This window comes from Centrocercus urophasianus, unplaced genomic scaffold (assembly GCF_019232065.1).
Source record: "Centrocercus urophasianus isolate 14NV4802_14NV808 unplaced genomic scaffold, USGS_Curo_1.0 seq_1398, whole genome shotgun sequence".
NCBI lineage: Eukaryota > Metazoa > Chordata > Aves > Galliformes > Phasianidae > Centrocercus > Centrocercus urophasianus.
In genome coordinates, this window is record NW_024884584.1 from 1 (window position 1) to 12,772 (window position 12,772).

Sequence of the window (12,772 nt, forward strand, 5' to 3'; positions counted from 1 at the left end):
AGATGAGGTACGAGCCAATAAACGGGAGCTGCGATGGAAAGTAGTAAATGCACGAGGTGGGTTGTGGAAAATAAGGGATGCGTGGCAAAGACCGGGGCTGCAGGGCGAGGTGATGAGTGAATGCAATGCAATGAAGGGATTGCAAATAAAGACGTACAGTGCAAAGAAATAAAGGGGGGGCTTTTGCAAAACAGTGGGGCTGCAATACAAAATGAGTGGGGAAAAAATGGGACGCGCTGTGAAAGGTAAAGGGCTGCCGTGCAAAAATGGGTGCAGGGCAAAAGGCATCGAGGATCTGCCCACTCCTCACCATCCAAACCCAGCACAAAGCAAACCCAGCACTCTTCCCTCACTGCAATCAGCAAGTAAAAAATTAATTGTGGCGTGAGCAGACAAGGGCCCTGTGATGCAGAGCCTTTTATTAGCCTATAGCGCTGTTTATCTCTAATGGCTCCAAAGTTCAGTGCCGTATGAACCCTGTGGGCTGGCTGTGGGCCAGGCTCTGGCACTGGAGGAGCTCACCAAATCTCACCGTGGGCACCGTGCTGCCAAATTCTTCCCCTGACCAAACTGCGGTTTGAGTCGGAAGACACCCGTAAGGATCAGGTCCAGCAGCAGTCCCAGCCATCGAGCTGTAGGTCACTTCCCTCTGCAAATCTCTCCATTTAAGCAGCCCTCTGACGCACGTCAGCCTGAGCCTCCGCAAACCTGAGCCTTATCCCCAGCTCTGCCTGTAATCCCATAGTGGCCCTGTGCCTCAGTTTCCCCCGTGATGGTGGGTGTGAAGCTGCGCTGCTGAATGGAGATGGACTGATTAAAAACAAAAAAGCAATAACTTCTTGCATGCAAACCATTAGTAAAGCGTGTGACCCCGCACACGCAAGGAAAAGCATTGCAATGCACTGTACCACACATTTCTGCATGGAAATGGGCTCAGCTCCTTGTTTTAACCAGTCAGAAACCTCAAGAGTAGGAACTACTTGTCTATACCTTCCTTAAGGGATTCCATTTTGGAGAGAAAAGAACCTATCCCTCTTCAAACCATGCGCCAGCTGGCTTTTCTACAGCAAGTTTTCCCCTAGCCAGGTAAGCATGCCTCCTGTGACAGCATTTCCAAACATTTTCCTCCCTCCCTGCCATGGAAACACCTCTGAGGGACTAAAAAAAGCCACATGGTCTCCCAGGTCCTTCAAAGAAACCTCATGCAGGGTCACTGCTGTCACACTGCAGGCAGCCTGGCTGAAAGGACATCCACAATCAAGGAGCTGTCAGAAACAAAGCCTGCAGACAGAAGAAACGGTTGAAATTAGTACTTAAAATGCTCTGTTTACATGAAAGCCAGCTGGAAGAGGAGCGCGTAGCCTGGTCCGTGATGCAGAACGAAGCTCTGGATCATTCCAATGCTCTTACTGTGCTTTGGGGGGAAGCTGTTCCCAGTTGCAACACACAGGCGCACTTGGGCAGTGCTGCTGTAACCAGATCCCTCTCACTCATCTGGAGATTGCAAAGAACACAGATTGGAGAGAGTGTGACCTGCATCTCAGAAGGCCAAAGGGACCTCAGTAAAGGAGGTGGCAGCAACCGGTGTCATCCTGGTCACTGCACAAGGACCTGTGTGCAGCCTGCTGGCAACGAGCTTGGGAGCAAGCATCAAAGGTCAGCACTTGATCCTGCACCCCTCCTACTCAAACAGCCCAGAACAGGAGACTCCATCCAGCTGCTCTCCATCACCCAGCGTCTCTCAGCCACCAGCACACGCTAGGGCAGAGCCTGGGGCTCTGCAGGGCACTGTTTAATTGCTCATCCACACAGTGAGTACAGTGAGAACCCAGCTATCTGCAGGCATTGCGGCCAAACACTGTTAAAACATCTGCATGTTTCTTATCACCACTTGGAGAGGATTAACATGCCAGACCAGATATTAATGAGGGAGCAGGTTATAAACCCATCTCAGCTTGCACACTGTGTTCACATCAAGAAAAGCAAAGCAGGAGCAGGACAGATCAAAAGAGAGCCATTAAAGGCGTGAGAAAAACAGTGCTGCCATATAAGGAGCTAATAAAGTTAGCAGCTCTCCAGTTTGGAGGAAAAAAGGGCAGGAGGATCAGAAAACATCCTTGGGGTTCATACCAAAAGCAAAGGCAACAGCCAGAGGCAGCCTACCATCTAGGAGCAAACGTGGATAAATAGAAAGGCACTTTACAGAGCAAGCCGACAGCACTGCTCATACATTTTTAACATGCAACACAATGTTCATAACATTCCTAACCCAGTATCTTACCCCAAGTGGTGGAGCTTGCTAAAAGAATTAGATACGGAACAAGGACAGCAACAAGGACTGTTTGCTAAAACTGTAACTCCCTACAATCAGCCCTGGCTCAGTGAGGGCTCTGCTTTGTGAGCTCGTAGCACTGCAGCTGCGGAGTGGGGCGGGAGGCATTACTCTGCTCCCCACTGCTGGGGACACCACCCTGACCAGACCTGCAGGGATTACAGCACTCGCATTCACAGCACGCAGCGATTACCCTCAGTGTCCAGTAAGCATCCAGCTTGCTTTGCTTTGTGCAGAGAAATGGTGTGCTGCTCAGACAACAGCCCTCAGACACTCAGGGTTCTGCTTTGTTCAAGCCGGTCAGGTCCACCAACATCTTGCCACGAGGCAATTTATTGACGTGTCTTTCCTGCTCATTGACTATATTTATTAACACAACAGTATGGCAGCTGAATATCAAATTGCCAGCCAAGCTTTTATCTCATTTTTTAAGCCAGCCTGAATTGCTGTGCTAATTTTATTGCTTACCCATTACGTTTTATGCAATGGATAATTTTCTCCAAAAAGGAATTGGTGCTTTTTGATATTTGGGCTCATGTGTTGCCAAGACAGAGGATACTGGCTAATGTGCTGATAACGCTTTGAACGTGAAGCCTGATTCTGAATCCTAAGCAACAACACAAAGTATAGGATTTGAATTCACAAAGCTATTGATTTCAGTCCTTGCCTCTTACAGGGTAGCGCTCCAAGTCTTCATGTGTTAACTCTGTCCAGAACATCCCTTTGAGATGCAGAACATCCCTGCATCAGCTGTACCAGCATTCTCTGACTTCTTTTCAAGCACTTCTCTCAGCCAGACTCCACGGTGTTCTCATCCACACAACGCAGGGGATGAGAGCTGCTGCAAAATAATGCCACCGTGGCCAATGGCTGAGCATCAGCTACCTTGTGCAGCACAGCAAGCACAGCTCAGGAGCCCCTGGAATTTGATTTACGCTGAACCCATCTGTGTGTATATATATAAAAGCACACTTCCCTTTTCAAAATACATTGCTACCCAAAAATAGATGTTTCTTCAACAGCAGAGCACAGAGCAATTGCTAAGCTATCCAAGCAAAGCACTATGTGCAGTCAGAGACTGCAAAAGAACTCACTCTTGCTTACTGCATAGTAGAATTTTTGGAATTAAGACCTGGTTTTCACTTTCTGTTAGGAAAATAATAGAAACATTACAATGCCAGCTTCTGCCCTGGTTCCTTTTGCCCCCAGGCATCTCTGCAACCACATCCTGAAGTGCTGTACCTGCTAGTTTTTTGCAAACATGAAGCATTTCATCCTCTAGGCAGAAGGCTTCTGTCTTCCAGGCTGCAAAACAGAACGTTTCAGGGGAAGAAGATGAAAGGAGGAAAAAAAATTAAAGTCTCCCAGCCCCACCTGGTTTGACTACTGCAAAGGATACAAGCCTCCTAAGACTGGAGAGATCACTGTATCCTGTACGTTGCCATGTTTAACATACAGTTGCAGTGCTTTACCTCTCCATGAAAAGCCCCGCGTGCAGTGCCCAGCAGGAATGACAGAAATCACACTGGAGATGTTGCAGGACAAAGGTTTAAAACAGTGCAACCGTGTGAGTTGCTCTTCTTCACATTCCCAATAGCATCTGATGGTCACACCCAGAGCCAAATAAATAGCAAGCCAGCTATCTTCAATGCTTTTGATTCACCATGTTGGCATTGAAGTTGAATCACTGTGTTCTAAATGAAGCAGACTGAGTGCACGCTTGTGCCATTACTGCTCTCTCACTTCAGGGAAAGGCAAAGAAGAAAAGTACTTGTGCATGGTGACTGTATTTGAAAGGAGAACGGTTTCTTGGCTAGCTCTGGCTTTCATTTTACATCACCAGTAGCACTGCAGAACTCACAGCGCATGCTTATGCTTTTTCCACCTCTTTGGTGTAATAGGAAAGCTTAAAGGGCTGCAGCTTCACCCATAGGAAGAGGAGCAGAGGTTTCTATCACTCACTTGCTTTTTGCACCAGAAATTCAGGTTTTGTTTAGCTCGGAAGCCTCACAGATGTCTCTCTGGTAACTCTTCAATCCAAAGCATGCGGTGATAGAAGTCCAACGCTCCCAAGGAAACCCAGTTATTCCAAACTGACAGAGAAAAGCAGTGCAATTCCTACAGGGTGTCGTGGCCTGAAAAACGTGAAAGCATCCCAAACAGTTTGTTGGTCCCCTGTACCTGCAGGCCAGCAGAGGCCCCCAACCAGCACCAGGCATATCTGCAAACACTTCCCTAACAAGAGAAAAAAATGAATGTCCTATCCAGGCTCATTTAATTCAAACACAGGTGAGGCTTTTTAGGCACACAAACAATTGGCAGTTTTCACATACACCATGCACCAGCTTCTCTCCATCTCTCTTTGAAATCTGGCCTGGACATCTCATATTTACCCTCAGCTAAATTTTTGCCAGAAAAACAAAGTCACAGCTGTGCTCCAAATCACTGCTGCAATCAGGCAATGAAATCACTGCTCAGAAAGCGTTGCTCCAGCTTAGCAGGGTAGGGCCCCTCCACTGGTCAGCCAGCAGCACTCACACAACACCAAAGCCAATATTCTCATTGATGAGGAGGTGCCAATACCTGCTCTCCTTGCTCACTGCTTGGACTATGCATTTTGAAGTCATGGCGACCTAGGAGAGATCAGAACCAGCTGCTTTTGATTACCTTCTGCCTCACAACAAAAGAAATTACACCCAGAAAGGAAGCATTCTCCTTCCTTCTGGCAAGTAAGCACAACTTTGAGGAATTGAGTAATAAAGCTGTGGCATCTCATGGGAGCAAGCTCACAGGAAAAATAGTTCAAGGGGACCCTGATCTTCAGCAACACCATTTAGCATGTTGCAACGCTCCCTCTGACGTCTGTGCATTACATTTGCCTGAGCAAAATGAGAAGTAATAAACTATTGCATGTAGGTCTGTTTGCTGGTAGGGAAAGGGGCCCCACAGTTTTACTCCCCGGAGGCACCCGCTCTCCCCACCCCTTTTGTGTGTATTTTTTGTTTTTTTTTTAATGTGCCACACATCAGCACAATGCTGACAACTGCATTGTATGCTTTCTGCCTATGCAGCAATTCAAGAACACACAACTCTGGAAGGTTTTTTGAAATGGGAAAGGGGGAGGGAGCTGTCCTTTGCTATCCCATTTTAATTGCACAGCTCACTCCTCTACACGACCACAGGGAAGGGATAAAAATAAACGATTAAAACCAGCACTGTTTTTATCATCCAAAAGGGTCAAACTAAGTCTTCTTACAAGATGCAGGCAGTTGTGCTTAGAATAAAAGGAAGGATAGAAAAGCACAGGGTTTCTTCTCTGGCATTGGAACCTCACCTGTCCTCCTCACTGTCATTTCAGTCTCCTCCTTCCCACACCTGGCAGTGCAGAGATACTGAAAAGGGATGGAAGGGGACCGACAGCAGCCCATCAGCTTTTCCACCTGCCAGCAGCAGCTTGATGGAGCCTGGTGGCACTGCTCCAGGAGCAGCGACCCGAGCACATTACCAGCCCTCCCAAATAAACTAATGCTTAACATCACACACGCACCAGCACACGCAGCCTCCTTTAACGATAATGATGACTAATCCACAGCCTCCTTCTTTTTTTTTTTTTTTTAAATAAGGCCACAAGGCAGAGCTTCTTCCAGAAGCAGCAGCTTTCTCTTTTGTGAAACATTACAGGGTGGGAAGGGGAAGCCCTGGGACCCGCTCATGCCCTCCAGAATTAACCACAGAAACATTGTGGCTTTCTGTGGAGGTGTAAAGCACTCACACAACCAGAGAACCGTGCCTTACCCTCCTCAGCAAGGCCAGATCCCACTGCCCAGCTCGCTGCATGTTTACAATACTCACAGAGAAGCTATCTGCTGCAGAGTGGGAGTTACACAAACAATCCTGCATTTCCCTGGGAGGAAAAAAAATAAAATAAAAATTAGGGCAGAAGACAGCTTTCACCCATAACATTGCAACATTCCCCTATGCTTCTTGGGTCAGGGAGGGGATGCAGGGTTGTGTAATTGAAGTGGAGCATCTGCATTAGCTCAGTGGGCCCTGTCCCCTGAGCAAGGTCACGTGGACTTGCACGGAGACACATTAGTGCTCGCAGCCTGCTTTAATGCAAAGCTGTGGTCAGACCGCAGCAGAGCCAGCACTAAAGGAGGTCACCTGGGGACTACAAAAAAAGTAATGAATTAAAAAAAATAAATAAATCTATATGCAGCTGTTTACTGACAAGCAGGCAAGTCCGAATCTTCGCTCTGCAAAAAGCAAGGAGGAGCACAGAGCAGGCTGAGAAATAGCAGCCTGGTTCCCAGGACAAAGACAAATATCTGCATCTACAGACAACACCAAACAGATTTAGGTTACAGCTTTTAACCAGCCTCCCTCCTCCCAGCTTTGCAGCCCTAAAGCCCACCGGATCTGCCGTTATTTTAGCACACACCGACTCCAGCTCTCCCTGATTTTTGGTGGCACCGTGGAAATACTTACCCACCTCACAGGCAGGGCTGTGAAAGCTTACATTTGTGAGAGTTTGCAAATGGTTTTGAAAGCCTTCCAAGGAAGGTGCTGTAGGATCGTAAATCCTTCCCATTATTAATAAAATGGAGCTATTGTTCCAGCTCTAATCAAGACTTGTCTCCAGCTGGGCAATTTTAAAATGCAATTCAAAGCATACACACACACACACAAAACGATCATGAGGAAGCTGCAACACACAGGCTGAGAATAATAATAAAAAATAATAATAATAATAAAAAAAATCACCGAAGCAGCAAGCTGTTCTTTGGAGGGGGGATAAAAAAAATAATAAGGCTGCTACGTAAGATGAATTCCAAGCAGCAGCATAGCGGGGTGGGGAGAAGCTCCCTCCCACTGCCTGGGAAAGGTCACTTGTGCCCTAAGCAGCAGATCAGGGCTGTGGCACAGTGCATGCAAGTGAGCCCAGCCTCATCCATCTCCATCAGGAGACATCTCTGCTTTTAATTTATTTAGCAAAGGGGGAGGAAACGGGTTGGGGGGGGGGACAGGGATGAGCGGGGGTAAAAGGAAAAAAAAAAAGCAACTTGCAAACACCTCCCAGCACCCTCTGCAAGGATGGGGAAATGTAGCGAGGGGGAGAGGCTTGGAAAGCGTCCTGAACCAAGGAGGGAGGGAGTGAGGGAGGTGGTGCATCCTCCGCATCCTCCTCCTCCTCCACGCCTGCCCGGCTGCGGCAAAGCTCCGCAGTGGGTGCTCCCCTCCCCCGTGCATTTCCTCTGCTGTAGAAACTTCTGGAATCAGCTGCCGAGCTGGGGAGAGGAAAGCCGAGCAACCCTGCTGCCTGCAGAGGGGGGAGAAAAAAAGCGAGCATAGAGCAGGCAATAAAAGGGAGAGGAACGCACAGCACCAGGGCACCCGCGTCGCTCCGTGCATCACGTAGGGCAGCCCGCGGGGCTGGAAATAAAGCACAAAAGCACACAAATGGTGGTGTGTGCAGCGCTGGATGGTGGGGCGAGGAGCTGAGCCCTCCTCCCGGAGCTGCACTCAGCCCTGCCACTCAGTTCAGCTCATCCGTCCTCATTTCGGTGCAATGAATTCAGTGCCTGCCCGATTGCATTGCCAGCGTCAGCTGCTTCTTTTTTTTTTTTTTTTTTTTTTTTTTTTTTTTTTTTTAAATCAATAAGAATTCATATTATTTTCCTTTTCGGTTCTGTTTCACTGTTTTATTTTTTACTTTTCATTTTTTTTTATCCTTTAATTAAGAAATCCTTCCCCAACATCCCAAGGGAAATCTACACCTCTGTGGAACAAATAAAGCATCCAGGCACCAATCTCCACCACGGACTGATCAAATGGGCAACTGGTTGCTTTTTGCTTGTTTTTACCTTTTTTTTTACTATTATTTTTTGTCTTTTTTTTTTCTTTTGGCTGTGCACGTGTAATTTTTTTTTTTTCCCTCTTGCTCTTAGGACAGTAGAAAGCCAATGGAGGAAAACAAAGGTAATAAATATATAAAATCCAAGATACGTACGGGCCAAAGTGAGAGTAATTGTGTGTAATTAGCATTATAGGTGAATGGCTTTGTTCTGCAATCCATCTCTGGGATAAGGAGACATATAGAGACATGTGGGAATAAAGAGCACCTGTACGGCCCTAAATCTGTATTTAAACAGGAAAAAAAAAAAAGGTATTTTAGGTATGAGGCTTTTAACAAAGGAGGGGCGATGCTACGCTGTGGTGTGGATAAAGGTAAAGAAGCATCGCAAACAATAAGCAAAGGAAAGAAATATGCGTGGTATCGAAGCTGCAGCCTCTACCAAGCACTGGGATGTGACAGGATTTGTGTTTTGTTGGTTTTTTTTCTTTTCTTTTTAGCAGTATTACCACATCTGATCGCACCACATGGATGTTTTTAATTACCAGAACGGTGGCCGTGAGGAGACAGTTCCTTCCTTCAGTCCTCGGCTGTTCGGGGCTTTTTTGGTGTTGTTTTGGGGTTTTTTTTGCGCATTTTCCACGCGCTGAGGACAGCGAAGGCTGCAACCCCTGCGGAGGAGAAAAGCGGAGGGGGAGAAAGAATTAGGCATCAAGCTATGGAAATACCCACCTGTGAGGCGCGTGTGGAGGGGGCGGAAAGAGCAGCACTGACCCAAAAATCTTCACGCTATGAGGGGAAAAACACCTCAAAACGGGACGGGGACTGGAGGGGAACGAGGGGCCCTGAGGCCCTTCCCGCGCTGTCCGCCCGCCGCCATTTTGTCGGCGCGGCCCCGCCGGGCGCCATTTTGTGAAGCGAGCAGCGGGCGGGGCCCTGCAGTACCGCGGGCGGCGCTGTGCCGCGCGGCCGCCTGCCTCCCCCTCCCCTTTCTGTGAGGAAAACATCCTCCGTTTGCTCATTTTTTACCACCTCTCCCCCCCCTTTTTAATTTTTTTCCTTCTCCCCTCCACAAAATGAGGAGGTTACGTGATGTTCTTAAAACAGGGTCGAGAAAAGGGGAGAAGGTCTCCTCGGCATCACTGCGTGCAGCCACTCAAGTTGAGCAGATGATGTCTGTGAGGGAAAGTTTGACCTTACACACAATTAAGGGATATATTTAATTTCAGAAGATATTCCCTTCACCCTCTGCTGATGTCCGTGAGCCTCCCTGACAGATGGACACCTCCTGCTTTTTTCTTGTGAATATTTTTGAACAAAGCACAGAGCAAAGGGCTCCAAGCAACACCCCGGTGAAATAAAGAAGAAAATAAACTGCTCCAAGTCAGAGCTGGGCAAAAATCCTTCATTCCACCTGGAAAACCAGGGCTGCAGGACGCTGTAATCCACACCGCTGATGGGGTGGATGCTGTCAGAGCTCCCTTGTGCCTATTTGCAGAAATAGGGTGGGTTGGGTGATTTTTATTTTTGCCTTATTTATTTATTTCATAACCCAGCGTATAATTTGCAGCCTGGTGACAAGGCTTGCATAACGGGATGTATCGATATATACATATATATTTTTTTCCTGGTGTATGGAAAACACTGCGTTAAAAATAACCCCCCAGCGCTGTGTATGGAGGGGGAGATGCAGGCAGGTCCTGCTGCGGGCTCCTCTGTAAGCAGATCTCAGGATAAAAGGACAATAGCACAGTGTTATTTTCATTGTGGTTTTGTTTCTTTTGTCTTTTTTTTTTTTTTTTTCTGTTTTTGTTTTCATCCTGGCTGTGCTCCAAATCACGAAGCTGGAGAATTTCAGGGCTCGCGCTGCTCCGCTTATTTTTAACCCAGAACAATTCCAGCTGCTTTCCAACCCTCCTCCCTTAACCAGAGCGCATTTCATGAGAGGCTGCTGGCTTTTAGGTTGTGTTGAGCGCAGGGAAGTGCAAAAAATGGGTCCGAATGCTCCGCCAGAAAGGATGACACTGCAGCAAGCCAGCTGGGACAAGCTCACAATTAACTCAGGTCAACCAAAGGGGGAAATAATAATAATAAAAAAATTCCTCCAGCTCTAAAATTCATTTTAAAAGAAAAACTGCTGCCATTGCTCCTTTCTCCCTTCTCGACTGCTCCAGCCTCACTCATCCCATCTCACTGCAGTGCTGGCTCCTGCTCGCCACTCCCCAGCAGCTTTCACCTCCGAGGCAGTGATGGCAGAGGGAAGGCACGCCAGGAATCCGGCTCAGCTCTCCCTCAGTCCACCGCCTGCTTTTCACATTTCTCACGGCTGATGGGGCCGTTTCCAACCCGTTTCCCTTTACAACCTTGCTCATGCTGCACCAAAATCTTCCGCTTGCAAGTGAAACCTGCAAAAGGCCGTTTTTGTTACAAAGAAAAACCTTGATCGCCGATTTAAAAACATTACGGCCGTGCCTGTCAGCTCCTTTTAACAACCCCAACGTTGCAAGAAAGATAACCTTTGTGGTGTTTTGTCCTACATTCTCATGTTCCTGGGAGCAGGGCATGGTGTCGGATGCCTTCTCTGGGAAAGACCAGGGAAATTTTATCCACAGGCCGCACCCAGCCCGAAGTGAAGAAATATTTGCATTTGCTTCTCCTTGGAGAGCAGCCAGCCTATGTGAGAGGGCCCTCCCCGTTCGCCTTGGCCGGCCAAGAGGGATTGCAAGAAAGGACGGGCTGATTGCAGCAGCTCAGGGCGTTGCGCAGGCACGGCTCCTTGCCCTTTTGCACCTCCACTGCAAGACGATGCAAGACCTCAGCAGGTTTTGCACCTCCAGGTGATCCGAGGGGGCTCTATGGGGCTTCTGGGGGTAAAGAAGGAGCTCTGCATTGCTGTGGGTGTGCTTTGTGTTTTTGCTGGCAGACCTGGGCACGTTGGTGTTGAGTAAGGAGGTGGGCTTTAAACTTTTTTCCCTTGCAAAATCGCTTGCGATGGAGTGAGGAGCCCAAGGATGGGCTGAGCTGTTGCAATTGGTGCCTACATGCTCAGCAGCAGAACGGGACCCCCAGGACTTGATGGGGCCAGACGTACAGCACAATTCCTTTATGTCCACCCAGAGGAAAACACAGGGTTGTGCTTTCCAGGCTCAGCAACACGCCCAGACCCCAGCTCACAATGCTTCTCCCCTTACCCACCCAGAAAGCAGCTCGGATCAGCCTTTATCAGTTTACTTCCCTATCTGTACACCCCCGTCATCCTTCGCTCCTGGAAAAAATTGCCAAATCCAACCACTTCTGCAACCCTTTGAACTCTCCAGCTGCACTTTGTCCTGCTCCTCTCCCTGCCAGAATCACCTCCAAGGCTTTGTGTCCGTAAAAGCCATTCCCTGCCCACCTCTGGACAAAATCCACTGCAGCCCAGTGCCAGCAGAGCACCCTGCAGGGAAATGCCCAGCCCCTTCCTGCTTTCACTACCCAGAGCTGCTGCTCAGAGGGTTCGGCACTGCAACAGCACATCTATACCAACGCTCAGCATCACTATTCCCATCCTCCCTGAAAATCTCATTTGGAAAATACCCATATTACAAAAAGAGGGAAATGCTCTGCTGTCTGGCGCTTCCCTTCCCCACCCCTGCACTCTTTAGGACACTTTTTTGGCATTTTTTTTCACTTTTCCATGCCTGCATTTCCCCACAGAGTGCGAGGCTTTGGGAATGACTTCAAACCCACGACTTCCTGGCATGGCACACGGACCAGAGCCGCCTCTAGACGTGACCATCCCAACTCCAGGACACACCACAGCTTCGCACGAGCATCTTATTGACAAATAGCTTACAGCCATCTGTGCCCTGACGGATGGCTGCAGACACACATCACCAACATGAATAATAGGCTTTGTAGATGGGGAGAGACGGCAGGAAACATTTGCGGGGTTGGTGTGAAGAATCCATATGTTACCCATACATTAACCCTTCCATTCTTAAATACAGTGTGTGCTGGGGAGACTTTAGGCAGCGTGACCCAGAAACATTTGTCTGCTGCTGCTTTGTTGGTGCTTTTTTTTAAAACATCTTCCTTTTTTTTTTTTTTTCTTTTTTTTTCCATCAGGGAAGCATTAAATATTGACTCAGATGCTCTTGTTATTTCCTGCACTTGATTTGTGGCTTTATAAACGCTTCTGGCTAGAAGGGAAACCCTTTGTCTGTCTGGTTCACAGTATATTCACAAACAAACCCAATGTGCAGGTGGCACCGCTCACACAGATGCACAAAGAGAAGTTTTCATTTCTGCACTTCATACAAAGGACCAAAAGAAGGTCTGAAAGCTTCTGCTGGTGGAGTGGTATTATCTTGGGTAAGATGCTAAACCTCAGCCTCAGTACCAGCGTTGCTGCATGCAGAAGACAGGAATCAGGCACTTTTTTCACCCATTGGAGGAATTTGTGCTCCTGCTGCCCTCTGCCGGCCTGGGACTTTTGTGAGGCGGAGCAGAGAAACACCACGCATCCTTTACCAACACCGGGCACGTAGCAGAACCCCCGCTCCGGCCCGGCACAAACCTCCTGCTCTCCCGTCCGCCGGATCGCC

At 48.2% G+C, this 12,772-nt stretch overlaps 2 long non-coding RNA genes across 8 annotated transcripts; one reads left to right on the forward strand and one right to left on the reverse strand.

Moving 5' to 3' along the window:
• Positions 1 to 380: 380 nt before the first annotated feature.
• On the reverse strand, positions 381 to 9,074 carry LOC122157493. Of its 7 annotated transcripts, none has more exons than XR_006167913.1 (7): positions 8,961 to 9,074; positions 8,732 to 8,857; positions 6,185 to 6,236; positions 4,916 to 4,965; positions 4,295 to 4,467; positions 3,575 to 3,637; positions 381 to 1,281 (listed from the first exon to the last, which is right to left on the reverse strand). It is a non-coding gene; the product is annotated as an uncharacterized LOC122157493 (long non-coding RNA). The 7 variants fall into 7 exon arrangements; XR_006167916.1 differs by having other exon boundaries at positions 381 to 3,173; XR_006167914.1 differs by adding an exon at positions 5,667 to 5,707 and having other exon boundaries at positions 381 to 3,637.
• A 1,713-nt stretch (positions 9,075 to 10,787) lies between these two features.
• Positions 10,788 to 12,317, forward strand: LOC122157494. The gene is made up of 2 exons (XR_006167917.1): positions 10,788 to 11,023; positions 11,883 to 12,317. It is a non-coding gene; the product is annotated as an uncharacterized LOC122157494 (long non-coding RNA).
• Positions 12,318 to 12,772: the final 455 nt, after the last annotated feature.